The sequence below is a fragment of the Macaca fascicularis genome, chromosome 13, assembly GCF_037993035.2.
Source record: "Macaca fascicularis isolate 582-1 chromosome 13, T2T-MFA8v1.1".
Classification (NCBI taxonomy): Eukaryota; Metazoa; Chordata; class Mammalia; order Primates; family Cercopithecidae; genus Macaca; species Macaca fascicularis.
The window spans coordinates 25,321,318-25,335,446 of NC_088387.1; positions in this window are offsets into that span (position 1 = coordinate 25,321,318).

The following is a 14,129-nucleotide window of genomic DNA, read 5'->3' on the forward strand; positions in this document are numbered from 1 at the left end:
GTGTTCTGTTAATTCATCTAACAGAGTTACATCTGTGTTTCGTGGATCTCTTTGCTAGCCTTATTTCTGTGGAATCTGAGAACAGATATTTCGGATCCCTTGGAAGACTATAGGTCCTAAGGAAATATCCTCCGATAACAAAGAGAAAGAAGCTTTCTGAGAAACTTCTTTGAGTTCTCTGAAATCGTCTCACAGAGTTACAGGTTTCGCCTCAAGAAGCCTTTCGCTGAGACAGTTCTTGTGGAATTGGCAAAGTGATATTTGGAACCCCTAGAGGGCTGTGGTGAAAAAGGAAATATCCTCAGATGAAATCTGGAAAGAAGCTTTCTGAGAAACTTCTTTGAGTTCTCTGAAATCATCTCACAGAGTTACAGCTTTCCCCTCAAGAAGCCTTTCGCTAAGACAGTTCTTGTGGAATTGGCAAAGTGATATTTGGAAGCCCATAGAGGGCAACGGTGAAAATGGAAATATCTACAGATGAAATCTGGAAAGAAGCTTTCTGAGAAACTGCTTAGTGTTCTGTTAATTCATCTCACAGAGTTACATCTCTATTTCGTGGATCTCATTGCTAGCCTTATTTCTGTGGAATCTGAGAACAGATATTTCGGATCCCTTGGAAGACTATAGGGCCAAAGGAAATATCCTCCGATAACAAAGAGAAAGAAGCTTTCTAAGAAACTTCTTTGTGTTCTTTGAAATCATCTCACAGAGTTACAGCCTTCCCCTCAAGAAGCCTTTCGCTAAGACAGTTCTTGTGGAATTCTTAAAGTGATATTTGGAATCCCATAGAGGGCTGTGATTAAAATGGAAATAACATCAGATGAAATCTGGAAAAAAGCTTTCTGAGAAACTGCTTAGTGTTCTGTTAATTCATCTCACAGAGTTACATCTGTATTTCGTGGATCTCTTTGCTAGCCTTATTTCTGTGGAATCTGAGAACAGATAGTTCGGATCCCTTTGAAGACTATAGGGCCAAAGGAAATATCCTCCGATAACAAAGAGAAAGAAGCTTTCTGAGAAACTTCTTTGCGTTCTGTGAAATCATCTCACAGAGTTACAGGTTTCCCCTCAAGAAGCCTTTCGCTAAGACAGTTCTTGTGGAATTGGCAAATTGATATTTGGAAGCCCATAGAGGGCTACGGAAAAAAAAAAATATCCTCAGATGAAATCTGGAAAGAAGTTTTCTGAGAAACTGCTTAGTGTTCTGTTAATTCATCTCACAGAGTCACATCTGTATTTCGTGGATCTCTTTGCTAGCCTTATTTCTGTGGAATCTGAGAAGAGATATTTCGGATCCCTTGGAAGACTATAGCGCCAAAGGAAATATCCTCCGATAACAAAGAGAAAGAAACTTTCTGAGAAACTTCTTTGTGTTCTGTGAAATCATCTCACAGAGTTACAGCTTTCCCCTCAAGGAGCCTTTCGCTAAGACAGTTCTTGTGGAATTGGCAAAGTGATATTTGGAAGCCCATAAAGGGCTGTGGTTAAAATGGAAATATCCTCAGATGAAATGTGGAAAGAAGCTTTCTGAGAAACTGCTTAGTGTTCTGTTAATTCATCTCACACAGTTACATCTGTGTTTCGTGCATCTCTTTGCTAGCCTTATTTTAGTGGAATCTGAGAACAGATATTTCGGATCCCTTGGAAGACTGTAGGGCCAAAGGAAATATCCTCCGATAACAAAGAGAAAGAAGCTTTCTGAGAAACTTCTTTGTTTTCTGTGAAATCATCTCACAGAGTTACAGCTTTCCCCTCAAGAAGTCTTTCGCTAAGACAGTTCTTGTGGAATTGGCAAAGAGATATTTGGAAGCCCATAGAGGGCTATGGTGAAAAAGGAAATATCCTCAGATGAAATCTGGAAAGAAGCTTTCTGAGAAACAGCTTAGTGTTCTGTTAATTCATCTCACAGAGTTACATCTGTGTTTCGTGGATCTCTTTGCTAGCCTTATTTCTGTGGAATCTGAGAACAGATATTTCGGATCCCTTTGAAGACTATAGGTCCTAAGGAAATATCCTCCGATAACAAAGAAAAAGAAGCTTTCTGAGAAACCTCTTTGAGTTCTCTGAAATCATCTCACAGAGTTACAGGTTTCGCCTCCAGAAGCCTTTCACAAAGACAGTTCTTGTGGGATTGGCAAAGTGATATTTGGAACCCCTAGAGGGCTATGGTGAAAAAGGAAATATCCTCAGATGAAATCTGAAAAGAAGCTTTCTGAGAAACTGCTTAGTGTTCTGTTAATTCATCTAACAGAGTTACATCTGTCTTTCGTGGATCTCTTTGCTAGCCTTATTTCTGTGGAATCTGAGAACAGATATTTCGGATCCCTTGGAAGACTATAGGTCCTAAGGAAATATCCTCCGATAACAAAGAGAAAGAAGCTTTCTGAGAAACTTCTTTGAGTTCTCTGAAATCGTCTCACAGAGTTACAGGTTTCGCCTCAAGAAGCCTTTCGCTAAGACAGTTCTTGTGGAATTGGCAAAGTGATATTTGGAACCCCTAGAGGGCTGTGGTGAAAAAGGAAATATCCTCAGATGAAATCTGGAAAGAAGCTTTCTGAGAAACTTCTTTGAGTTCTCTGAAATCATCTCACAGAGTTACAGCTTTCCCCTCAAGAAGCCTTTCGCTAAGACAGTTCTTGTGGAATTGGCAAAGTGATATTTGGAAGCCCATAGAGGGCAACGGTGAAAATGGAAATATCTACAGATGAAATCTGGAAAGAAGCTTTCTGAGAAACTGCTTAGTGTTCTGTTAATTCATCTCACAGAGTTACATCTCTATTTCGTGGATCTCATTGCTAGCCTTATTTCTGTGGAATCTGAGAACAGATATTTCGGATCCCTTGGAAGACTATAGGGCCATAGGAAATATCCTCCGATAACAAAGAGAAAGAAGCTTTCTAAGAAACTTCTTTGTGTTCTTTGAAATCATCTCACAGAGTTACAGCCTTCCCCTCAAGAAGCCTTTCGCTAAGACAGTTCTTGTGGAATTCTTAAAGTGATATTTGGAATCCCATAGAGGGCTGTGATTAAAATGGAAATAACCTCAGATGAAATCTGGAAAAAAGCTTTCTGAGAAACTGCTTAGTGTTCTGTTAATTCATCTCACAGAGTTACATCTGTATTTCGTGGATCTCTTTGCTAGCCTTATTTCTGTGGAATCTGAGAACAGATAGTTCGGATCCCTTTGAAGACTATAGGGCCAAAGGAAATATCCTCCGATAACAAAGAGAAAGAAGCTTTCTGAGAAACTTCTTTGCGTTCTGTGAAATCATCTCACAGAGTTACAGGTTTCCCCTCAAGAAGCCTTTCGCTAAGACAGTTCTTGTGGAATTGGCAAATTGATATTTGGAAGCCCATAGAGGGCTACGGAAAAAAAAAAATATCCTCAGATGAAATCTGGAAAGAAGCTTTCTGAGAAACTGCTTAGTGTTCTGTTAATTCATCTCACAGAGTCACATCTGTATTTCGTGGATCTCTTTGCTAGCCTTATTTCTGTGGAATCTGAGAAGAGATATTTCGGATCCCTTGGAAGACTATAGCGCCAAAGGAAATATCCTCCGATAACAAAGAGAAAGAAACTTTCTGAGAAACTTCTTTGTGTTCTGTGAAATCATCTCACAGAGTTACAGCTTTCCCCTCAAGGAGCCTTTCGCTAAGACAGTTCTTGTGGAATTGGCAAAGTGATATTTGGAAGCCCATAAAGGGCTGTGGTTAAAATGGAAATATCCTCAGATGAAATGTGGAAAGAAGCTTTCTGAGAAACTGCTTAGTGTTCTGTTAATTCATCTCACACAGTTACATCTGTGTTTCGTGCATCTCTTTGCTAGCCTTATTTTAGTGGAATCTGAGAACAGATATTTCGGATCCCTTGGAAGACTGTAGGGCCAAAGGAAATATCCTCCGATAACAAAGAGAAAGAAGCTTTCTGAGAAACTTCTTTGTTTTCTGTGAAATCATCTCACAGAGTTACAGCTTTCCCCTCAAGAAGTCTTTCGCTAAGACAGTTCTTGTGGAATTGGCAAAGAGATATTTGGAAGCCCATAGAGGGCTATGGTGAAAAAGGAAATATCCTCAGATGAAATCTGGAAAGAAGCTTTCTGAGAAACAGCTTAGTGTTCTGTTAATTCATCTCACAGAGTTACATCTGTGTTTCGTGGATCTCTTTGCTAGCCTTATTTCTGTGGAATCTGAGAACAGATATTTCGGATCCCTTTGAAGACTATAGGTCCTAAGGAAATATCCTCCGATAACAAAGAAAAAGAAGCTTTCTGAGAAACCTCTTTGAGTTCTCTGAAATCATCTCACAGAGTTACAGGTTTCGCCTCCAGAAGCCTTTCACAAAGACAGTTCTTGTGGGATTGGCAAAGTGATATTTGGAACCCCTAGAGGGCTATGGTGAAAAAGGAAATATCCTCAGATGAAATCTGAAAAGAAGCTTTCTGAGAAACTGCTTAGTGTTCTGTTAATTCATCTAACAGAGTTACATCTGTGTTTCGTGGATCTCTTTGCTAGCCTTATTTCTGTGGAATCTGAGAACGGACATTTCGGATCCCTTGGAAGACTATAGGTCCTAAGGAAATATCCTCCGATAACAAAGAGAAAGAAGCTTTCTGAGAAACTTCTTTGAGTTCTCTGAAATCGTCTCACAGAGTTACAGGTTTCGCCTCAAGAAGCCTTTCGCTAAGACAGTTCTTGTGGAATTGGCAAAGTGATATTTGGAACCCCTAGAGGGCTGTGGTGAAAAAGGAAATATCCTCAGATGAAATCTGGAAAGAAGCTTTCTGAGAAACTTCTTTGAGTTCTCTGAAATCATCTCACAGAGTTACAGCTTTCCCCTCAAGAAGCCTTTCGCTAAGACAGTTCTTGTGGAATTGGCAAAGTGATATTTGGAAGCCCATAGAGGGCAACGGTGAAAATGGAAATATCTACAGATGAAATCTGGAAAGAAGCTTTCTGAGAAACTGCTTAGTGTTCTGTTAATTCATCTCACAGAGTTACATCTCTATTTCGTGGATCTCATTGCTAGCCTTATTTCTGTGGAATCTGAGAACAGATATTTCGGATCCCTTGGAAGACTATAGGGCCAAAGGAAATATCCTCCGATAACAAAGAGAAAGAAGCTTTCTTAAAAACTTCTTTGTGTTCTGTGAAATCATCTCACAGAGTTACAGCTTTCCCCTCAAGAAGCCTTTCGCTAAGATAGTTCTTGTGGAATTGGCAAAGTGATATTTAGAAGCCCATAGAGGGCTATGGTGAAAAAAGAAATATCCTCAGATGAAATCTGGAAAGAAGCTTTCTGAGAAACTGCTTAGTGTTCTGTTAATTAATCTCACAGGGTTACGTCTGTATTTCGTGGATCTCTTTGCTAGCCTTATTTCTGTGGAATCTGAGAACAGATATTTCGGATCCCTTGGAAGACTATAGGGCCAAAGGAAATATCCTCCGAAAACTAAGAGAAAGAAGCTTTCTGAGAAACTTCTTTGTGTTCTGTGAAGTCATCTCACAGAGTTACAGCTTTCGCCGCAAGAAGCCCTTCGCTAAGACAGTTTTTTTGGAATTGGCAAAGTGATATTTGGAAGCCCATAGAGGGCTATGGTGAAAAAGGAAATATCCTCAGATGAAATCTGGAAAGAAGCTTTCTGAGAAACTGCTTACTGTTCTGTTAATTCATCTCACAGAGTTACATCTGTATTTCGTGGATCTCTTTGCTAGCCTTATTTCTGTGCAATCTGAGAAAAGATATTTCGGATCCCTTTGCAGACTATAGAGCCAAAGGAAATATCCTCCGATTACAAAGAGAAAGAAGCTTTCTGAGAAACTTCTTTGTGTTCTGTGAAATCATCTCACAGAGTTACATCTGTATTTCGTGGATCTCCTTGCTAGTCTTATTTTTGTGGAATCTGAGAACAGATATTTCGCATTACTTTGAAGACTAAAGGGCCAAAGGAAATATCCTCCGATAACAAAGAGAAAGAAGCTTTCTGTGAAACTTCTTTGAGTTCTGTGAAATCATCTCACAGAGTTACAGCTTTCCCCTGAAGAAGACTTTGGCTAAGACAGTTCTTGTGGAATTGGCAAAGTGATATTTGGAAGCCCCTAGAGGGCTATGTTGAAAAAGGAAATATCCTCAGATGAAATCTGGAAAGAAGCTTTCTGAGAAACTGCTTAGTGTTCTGTTAATTCACTCACAGAGTTATATCTGTATTTCGTGGATCTCTTTGCTAGCCTTATTTCAGTGGAATCTGAGAACAGATATTTCGGATCCCTTGGAAGACTATAGGGCCAAAGGAAATATCCTATGATAACAAAGAGAAAGAAGCTTTCTGAGAAACTCCTTTGTGTTCTGTGAAATCATCTCACAGAGTTACAGCTTTCCCCTCAGAAGCCTTTCGCCAAGACAGTTCTTGTGGAATTGGCAAAGTGATATTTGGAAGCCCATAGAGGGCTATGGTGAAAAAGGAAATATCCTCAGATGAAATCTGGAAAGAAGCTTTCTGAGAAACTGATTAGTGTTCTGTTAATTCATCTCACAGAGTTACATCTGTATTTCGTGGATCTCTTTGCTAGCCTTATTTCTGTGGAATCAGAGAACAGATATTTCGGATCCCTTGGAAGACTATAGGGCCAAAGGAAATATCCTCCGATAACAAAGAGAAAGAAGCTTTCTGAGAAACTTCTTTGTGTTCTGTGAAATCATCTCACAGAGTTACAGCTTTCCCCTTAAGAAGCCTTTCGCTAAGACAGTTCTTGTGGAATTGGCAAAGTGATATTTGGAAGCCCATAGAGGGCTATGGTGAAAAAGGAAATATCCTCAGATGAAACATTGAAAGAAGCTTTCTGAGAAACTGCTTAGTGTTCTGTTAATTCATCTCACAGAGTTACGTCTGTATTTCGTGGATCTCTTTGGTAGCCTTATTTCTGTGGAATCTGACAACAGATATTTCGGAACCCATGGAAGACTATAGGGCCAAAGGAAATATCCCCCGATAACAAAGAGAAAGAAGCTTTCTGAGAAATTTCTTTGTGTTCTGTGAAATCATCTCACAGAGTTACAGCTTTCCCCTCAAGAGGCCTTTCGCTAAGAGAGTTCTTGTGGAATTGGCAAAGTGATATTTGGAAGCCCATAGAGGGCTATGGTGAAAAAGAAAATATCCTCTGATGAAATCTGGAAAGAAGCTTTCTGAGAAACTGCTTAGTGTTCTGCTAATTCATCTCACAGAGTTACATCTGTATTTCGTGGATCTCTTTGCAAGCCTTATTTCTGTGGAATCTGAGAACAGATATTTCGGAACCCTTGGAAGACTATAGGGCCAAAGGAAATATCCTCCGATAACAAAGGGAAAGAAGCTTTCTGAGAAACTTCTTTGTGTTCTGTGAAATCATCTCACAGAGTTACAGCTTTCGCCTCAAGAAGCCCTTCGCTAAGACAGTTTTTTTGGAATTGGCAAAGTGATATTTGGAAGCCCATAGAGGGCTATGGTGAAAAAGGAAATATCCTCAGATGAAATCTGGAAAGAAGCTTTCAGAGAAACTGCTTAGTGTTCTGTTAATTCATCTCACAGAGTTACATCTGTATTTCGTGGATCTCTTTGCTAGCCTTATTTCTGTGCAATATTAGAAAAGATATTTCGGATCCCTTTGCAGACTATAGAGCCAAAGGAAATATCCTCCGATTACAAAGAGAAAGAAGCTTTCTGAGAAACTTCTTTGTGTTCTGTGAAATCATCTCACAGAGTTACATCTGTATTTCGTGGATCTCCTTGCTAGTCTTATTGTTGTGGAATCTGAGAACAGATATTTCGCATTACTTTGAAGACTAAAGGGCCAAAGGAAATATCCTCCGATAACAAAGAGAAAGAAGCTTTCTGTGAAACTTCTTTGAGTTCTGTGAAATCATCTCACAGAGTTACAGCTTTCCCCTGAAGAAGACTTTGGCTAAGACAGTTCTTGTGGAATTGGCAAAGTGATATTTGGAAGCCCCTAGAGGGCTATGTTGAAAAAGGAAATATCCTCAGATGAAATCTGGAAAGAAGCTTTCTGAGAAACTGCTTAGTGTTCTGTTAATTTACTCACAGAGTTATATCTGTATTTCGTGGATCTCTTTGCTAGCCTTATTTCTGTGGAATCTTAGAACAGATATTTCGGATCCCTTGGAAGACTATAGGGCCAAAGGAAATATCCTCTGATAACAAAGAGAAAGAAGCTTTCTGAGAAACTCCTTTGTGTTCTGTGAAATCATCTCACAGAGTTACAGCTTTCCCCTCAGAAGCCTTTCGCTAAGACAGTTCTTGTGGAATTGGCAAAGTGATATTTGGAAGCCCATAGAGGGCTATGGTGAAAAAGGAAATATCCTCAGATGAAATCTGGAAAGAAGCTTTCTGAGAAACTGATTAGTGTTCTGTTAATTCATCTCACAGAGTTACATCTGTATTTCGTGGATCTCTTTGCTAGCCTTATTTCTGTGGAATCTGAGAACAGATATTTCGGATCCCTTTGAAGTCTATAGGGCCAAAGGAAATATCCTCCGATAACAAAGAGAAAGAAGCTTTCTGAGAAACTTCTTTGTGTTCTGTGAAATCATCTCACAGAGTTACAGCTTTCCCCTCAAGAAGCCTTTCGCTAAGACAGTTCTTGTGGAATTGGCAAAGTGATATTTGGACGCCCATGGAGGGCTACGGTGAAAAAGGTAATATCCTCAGATGAAATCTGGAAAGCAGCTTTCTGAGAAACTGCTTAGTGTTCTGTTAATTCATCTCACAGAGTTACATCTGTGTTTCGTGGATCTCTTTGCTAGCCTTATTTCTGTGGAATCTGAGAACAGATATTTCGGATCCCTTGGAAGACTATAGGTCCTAAGGAAATATCCTCCGATAACAAAGAGAAAGAGAGCTTTCTGAGAAACTTCTTTGAGTTCTCTGAAATCATCTCACAGAGTTACAGGTTTCGTCTCAAGAAGCCTTTCGCTGAGACAGTTCTTGTGGAATTGGCAAAGTGATATTTGGAACCCCTAGAGGGCTGTGGTGAAAAAGGAAATATCCTCAGATGAAATCTGGAAAGAAGCTTTCTGAGAAACTCCTTAGTGTTCTGTTAATTCATCTCACAGAGTTACATCTCTATTTCGTGGATCTCATTGCTAGCCTTATTTCTGTGGAATCTGAGAACAGATATTTCGGATCCCTTGGAAGACTATAGGGCCAAAGGAAATATCCTCCGATAACAAAGAGAAAGAAGCTTTCTTAAAAACTTCTTTGTGTTCTGTGAAATCATCTCACAGAGTTAAAGCTTTCCCCTCAAGAAGCCTTTCGCTAAGACAGTTCTTGTGGAATTGGCAAAGTGATATTTGGAAGCCCATGGAGGGCTATGGTGAAAAAAGAAATATCCTCAGATGAAATCTGGAAAGAAGCTTTCTGAGAAACTGCTTAGTGTTCTGTTAATTCATCTCACAGAGTTACATCTGTATTTCGTGGATCTCTTTGCTAGCCTTATTTCTGTGCAATCTGAGAAAAGATATTTCGGATCCCTTTGCAGACTATAGAGCCAAAGGAAATATCCTCCGATTACAAAGAGAAAGAAGCTTTCTGAGAAACTTCTTTGTGTTCTGTGAAATCATCTCACAGAGTTACATCTGTATTTCGTGGATCTCCTTGCTAGTCTTATTGTTGTGGAATCTGAGAACAGATATTTCGCATTACTTTGAAGACTAAAGGGCCAAAGGAAATATCCTCCCATAACAAAGAGAAAGAAGCTTTCTGTGAAACTTCTTTGAGTTCTGTGAAATCATCTCACAGAGTTACAGCTTTCCCCTGAAGAAGACTTTGGCTAAGACAGTTCTTGTGGAATTGGCAAAGTGATATTTGGAAGCCCCTAGAGGGCTATGTTGAAAAAGGAAATATCCTCAGATGAAATCTGGAAAGAAGCTTTCTGAGAAACTGCTTAGTGTTCTGTTAATTCACTCACAGAGTTATATCTGTATTTCGTGGATCTCTTTGCTAGCCTTATTTCTGTGGAATCTGAGAACAGATATTTCGGATCCCTTGGAAGACTATAGGGCCAAAGGAAATATCCTCTGATAACAAAGAGAAAGAAGCTTTCTGAGAAACTCCTTTGTGTTCTGTGAAATCATCTCACAGAGTTACAGCTTTCCCCTCAGAAGCCTTTCGCTAAGACAGTTCTTGTGGAATTGGCAAAGTGACATTTGGAAGCCCATAGAGGGCTATGGTGAAAAAGGAAATATCCTCAGATGAAATCTGGAAAGAAGCTTTCTGAGAAACTGATTAGTGTTCTGTTAATTCATCTCACAGAGTTACATCTGTATTTCGTGGATCTCTTTGCTAGCCTTATTTCTGTGGAATCTGAGAACAGATATTTCGGATCCCTTTGAAGACTATAGGGCCAAAGGAAATATCCTCCGATAACAAAGAGAAAGAAGCTTTCTGAGAAACTTCTTTGTGTTCTGTGAAATCATCTCACAGAGTTACAGCTTTCACCTCAAGAGGCCTTTCGCTAAGAGAGTTCTTGTGGAATTGGCAAAGTGATATTTGGAAGCCCATAGAGGGCTATGGTGAAATAGAAAATATCCTCTGATGAAATCTGGAAAGAAGCTTTCTGAGAAACTGCTTAGTGTTCTGTTAATTCATCTCACAGAGTTACATCTGTATTTCGTGGATCTCTTTGCTAGCCTTATTTCTGTGGAATCTGAGAACAGATATTTCGGAACCCTTGGAAGACTATAGGGCCAAAGGAAATATCCTCCGATAACAAAGAGAAAGAAGCTTTCTGAGAAACTTCTTTGTGTTCTGTGAAATCATCTCACAGAGTTACAGCCTTCCCCACAAGAAGCCTTTCGCTAAGACAGTTCTTGTGGAATTCGGAAAGTGATATTTGGAAGCCCATAGAGGGCTGTGATTAAAATGGAAACATCCTCAGATGAAATCTGGAAAGAAGCTTTATGAGAAACTACCTAGTGTTCCGTTAATTCATCTCACAGAGTTACATCTGTATTTCGTGGATCTCTTTCCTAGTCTTATTTCTGTGGAATCTGAGAACAGATATTTCGGATCCCCTGGAAGACTATAGGGCCAAAGGAAATATCCTCCGATAACAAAGAGAAAGAAGCTTTCTGAGAAACTTCTTTGTGTTCTGTGAAATCATCTCATAGAGTTACAGCCTTCCCCTCAAGAAGCCTTTCGCTAAGACAGTTCTTGTGGAATTCGCAAAGTGATATTTGGAAGCCCTTAGAGGGCGGTGATTAAAATGGAAATATCCTCAGATGAAATCTGGAAAGAAGCTTTCTGAGAAACTGCTTAGTGTTCCGTTAATTCATCTCACAGAGTTTCATCTGTATTTCGTGGATCTCTTTGCTAGCCTTATTTCTGTGGAATCTGAGAACAGATATTTCGGATCCCTTGGAAGACTATAGGGCCAAAGGAAATATCCTCCAATAACAAAGAGAAAGAAGCTTTCTGAGAAACTTCTTTGTGTTCTGTAAAATCATCTCACAGAGTTACAGCTTTCCCCTCAAGAAGCCTTTGGCTAAGACAGTTCTTGTGGAATTGGCAAAGTGATATTTGGAAGCCCATAGGGGGCTATGTTGAAAAAGGAAATATCCTCAGATGAAATCTGGAAAGAAGCTTTCTGAGAAACTGATTAGTGTTCTGTTAATTCATCTCACAGAGTTACATCTGTATTTCGTGGATCTCTTTGCTAGCCTTATTTCTGTGGAATCTGAGAACAGATATTTCGGATCCCTTGGAAGACTATAGGGCCAAAGGAAATATCCTCCGATAACAAAGAGAAAGGAGCTTTCTGAGAAACTTCTTTGTGTTCTCTGAAATCATCTCACAGAGTTACAGCTTTCCCCTTAAGAAGCCGTTCGCTAAGACAGTTCTTGTGGAATTGGCAAATGATATTTGGAAGCCCATAGAGGGCTAGGGTGAAAAAGGAAATATCCTCAGATGAAACATTGAAAGAAGCTTTCTGAGAAACTGCTTAGTGTTCTGTTAATTCATCTCACAGAGTTACGTCTGTATTTCGTGGATCTCTTTGGTAGCCTTATTTCTGTGGAATCTGACAACAGGTATTTCGGATCCCATGGAAGACTATAGGGCCAAAGGAAATATCCTCCGATAACAAAGAGAAAGAAGCTTTCTGAGAAATTTCTTTGTGTTCTGTGAAATCATCTCACAGAGTTACAGCTTTCCCCTCAAGAGGCCTTTCGCTAAGAGAGTTCTTGTGGAATTGGCAAAGTGATATTTGGAAGCCCATAGAGGGCTATGGTGAAAAAGAAAATATCCTCTGATGAAATCTGGAAAGAAGCTTTCTGAGAAACTGCTTAGTGTTCTGCTAATTCATCTCACAGAGTTACATCTGTATTTCGTGGATGTCTTTGCAAGCCTTATTTCTGTGGAATCTGAGAACAGATATTTCGGAACCCTTGGAAGACTATAGGGCCAAAGGAAATATCCTCCGATAACAAAGGGAAAGAAGCTTTCTGAGAAACTTCTTTGTGTTCTGTGAAATCATCTCACAGAGTTACAGCCTTCCCCACAAGAAGCCTTTCGCTAAGACAGTTCTTGTGGAATTCGGAAAGTGATATTTGGAAGCCCATAGAGGGCCGTTATTAAAATGGAAACATCCTCAGATGAAATCTGGAAAGAAGCTTTCTGAGAAACTACTTAGTGTTCCGTTAATTCATCTCACAGAGTTACATCTGTATTTCGTGGATCTCTTTGCTAGTCTTATTTCTGTGGAATCTGAGAACAGATATTTCGGATCCCTTGGAAGACTATAGGGTCAAAGGAAATATCCTCCGATAACAAAGAGAAAGAAGCTTTCTGAGAAACTTCTTTGTGTTCTGTGAAATCATCTCATAGAGTTACAGCCTTCCCCTCAAGAAGCCTTTCGCTAAGACAGTTCTTGTGGAATTCGCAAAGTGATATTTGGAAGCCCTTAGAGGGCTGTGATTAAAATGGAAATATCCTCAGATGAAATCTGGAAAGAAGATTTCTGAGAAACTGCTTAGTGTTCTGTTAATTCATCTCACAGAGTTACATCTGTATTTCGTGGATCTCTTTGCTAGCCTTATTTCTGTGGAATCAGAGAACAGATATTTCGGATCCCTTGGAAGACTATAGGGCCAAAGGAAATATCCTCCGATAACAAAGAGAAAGAAGCTTTCTGAGAAACTTCTTTGTGTTCTGTGAAATCATCTCACAGAGTTACAGCTTTCCCCTCAAGAAGCCTTTCGCTAAGACAGTTCTTGTGGAATTGGCAAAGTGATATTTGGACCCCCAAAGAGGGCTATGGTGAAAAAGGTAATATCCTCAGATGAAATCTGGAAAGAAGCTTTCTGAGAAACTGCTTATTGTTCTGCTAATTCATCTCACAGAGTTACATCTGTATTTCGTGGATCTCTTTGCTAGCCTTGTTTTTGTGGAATCTGAGAACAGATATTTCGGATCCCTTGGAAGACTATAGGGCCAAAGGAAATATCCTCCGATCACAAAGAGAAAGAAGCTTTCTGAGAAACTTCTTTGTGTTCTGTGAAATCATCTCACAGAGTTACAGGTTTCCCCTCAAGAAGCCTTTCACTAAGACAGTTCTTGTGTAATTGGTAAAGTGATATTTGGAAGCCCATAGAGGGCTATGGTGAAAAAGGAAATATCCTCAGATGAAATCTGGAAAGAAGCTTTCTAAGAAAATGCTTAGTGTTCTGTTAATTCATCTCACAGAGTTACATCTGTATTTCGTGGATCTCTTTGCTAGCCTTATTTCTGTGGAATCTGACAACAGATATTTCGGATCCCATGGAAGACTATAGGGCCAAAGGAAATATCCTCCGATAACAAAGAGAAAGAAGCTTTCTGAGAAATTTCTTTGCGTTCTGTGAAATCATCTCACAGAGTTACAGCTTTCCCCTCAAGAAGCCTTTCGCTAAGACAGTTCTTGTGGAATTGGCAAAGTGATATTTGATCGCCCTTAGAGGGCTACGGTGAAAAAGGAAATATCCGCAGATGAAATCTGGAAAGAAGCTTTCTGAGAAACTGATTAGTGTTCTGTTAATTCATCTCACAGACTTACATCTGTATTTCGTGGATCTCTTTGCTAGCCTTATTTCTGTGGAATCTGAG